Genomic DNA, 2,016 nt, shown 5'->3' with positions numbered 1-2,016 from the left:
CTCCCCATCATTTGTGACATTTATCAATTTGTCTTATGGAATCTGTTAGGATAGTTATGTTTTTGATTCTCCTTTAATCTGTTTAAATAGTGAGTAACAGTAGAAGAGTCTCACAGAATTCTTCCTTGAATCCCGAGAATAAATCCTTAGCTGCATTTTTCTTTTTAATTCATCAGTTGATACAGTGTGCTAAAGTGCAAACTAAGTTGCTAACATTTATAAGTGATATTGGTCTGTCTCAAGATGTCACAAACTTTTTTTCTGTGGAGGCTCAGATAATGAATATTCTAGATTTTATGACCCTATCTCCTTTGCTACTCTTCAGCTCATCTGTTGTAGATGGCAAGCACACCTAATTACTACTTATGCAAATGAGTGTTGACTAAGTCCTAACAAAACCTTATTTAGGGACACAGAAATTTGAATTTCATTTGATTTTTATACATTACAAAATACTATGTTGTTTTGAAATTTTTCCAGTCATTAAGACATTTAAAAACTAATCTTCACTCTTGAGTCATGTAAAACTAGGTTGAAGCCCGGATTGAATAGTAGATTGTATGTATATGTGTATGTATTGACTACAAATCACGTGTGTGTGCGTGTGTGTGTTATTTTCATCTGGCTTTGAGATCAGCATTAGATTAACTTGGAAGCTTTCTACTGTGTTCCAAACTTCAATTCAAATTGCATGGGAATAATTCCAGGGTGGGATTAGATCGCTCCATACTGCTTAGGCTTGATGGACTTGTGGGAAATTAGGTTACTGAGTATCTTTTCCATTTTATACTCTAATTCAGGGAGTTCTCCTAGTGATGAACTTACAGTTTATGAATTAGCACAGAGATAAAGTCCTACTCCTGAGCAGTCTATTGATTCCACCAGCAGATGATCTGACCACATCTGTATTTTGGAGAAGTCACTGTCTTCTGGGGTTGACTGGGTGGGACTGACTGCGCAAGTGTGACTGAGGTGGCCAAGTGCTATTTTCTGAGTGGGAGATGATGATGACTTAAGTACTGGGAGGGATCATGAAAGAAGAGCAATAGATAGGTAGTAGAAATATTTTGGAAAGCAGCTAGGTATTTGTAGAGCTACCCATAAGTTTGGTGATTCAGTCAAGGGAATCAGAGCTCAGCATACAAACATCGTTATGATTTATTGCAGTGATTGGATACAAGCAAACTCAGTAAAGGGGAAAGAGGAAATCATGTACAAGTTTCCAATAGTCTTCCTTTAGTACAGTCACTCAGAATGTGCTAAATTCCTTCCATAACACGTTGGGAAGCATATTTGAAATGTCATCTGCCAGGCAAGTTTGCTTGAGCATAAGGGTCCAGGGATTTATCTAGTCATGCAAGTGGGCATCTTCTGCATAGTGGATACCCAAATTCCAGGATCCGAGAAGGAAGCCAATGTTCTGTGCAAACCAAGCAGTTGTACAGTTTATGCACAGTGTAAGCCATTTTCAAGGAATGGATGGCATAAAACTTTCCAAGTTCAAGTTCCCAAATGTTAGTCAAGAATCAACCTTTATTGGGCTGGGGATATAGCCTAGTGGCAAGAGTGCCTGCCTCGGATACACGAGGCCCTAGGTTCGATTCCCCAGCACCACATATACAGAAAATGGCCAGAAGCGGCGCTGTGGCTCAAGTGGCAGAGTGCTAGCCTTGAGCGGGAAGAAGCCAGGGACAGTGCTTAGGCCCTGAGTCCAAGGCCCAGGACTGGCCAAAAAAAAAAAAAAAAAAAAGAATCAACCTTTATGGACATCTGTTTCAAAGGAAAACACTCCATCACTCTCTTGCTGTGGGGATTAGTGTGTCCGCCTCATACACAAAGGATAACACTCTTGAACCTACTAGTTAACTCTGTTTTCTAATGCAACTATGTTTCTGCACAGGTGATAAAGTTAATATGTTTTGACAACATTTCCAACCAAAAGTTTTGTAGAATCGATTAAGGGAGTATTTTTAGGCATACATAGGATGGTATCTATCTTTGATGTTGAGACAAAGA

Source organism: Perognathus longimembris, chromosome 11, assembly GCF_023159225.1.
Source record: "Perognathus longimembris pacificus isolate PPM17 chromosome 11, ASM2315922v1, whole genome shotgun sequence".
NCBI lineage: Eukaryota > Metazoa > Chordata > Mammalia > Rodentia > Heteromyidae > Perognathus > Perognathus longimembris.
This window is presented reverse-complemented; position numbering follows the sequence as displayed.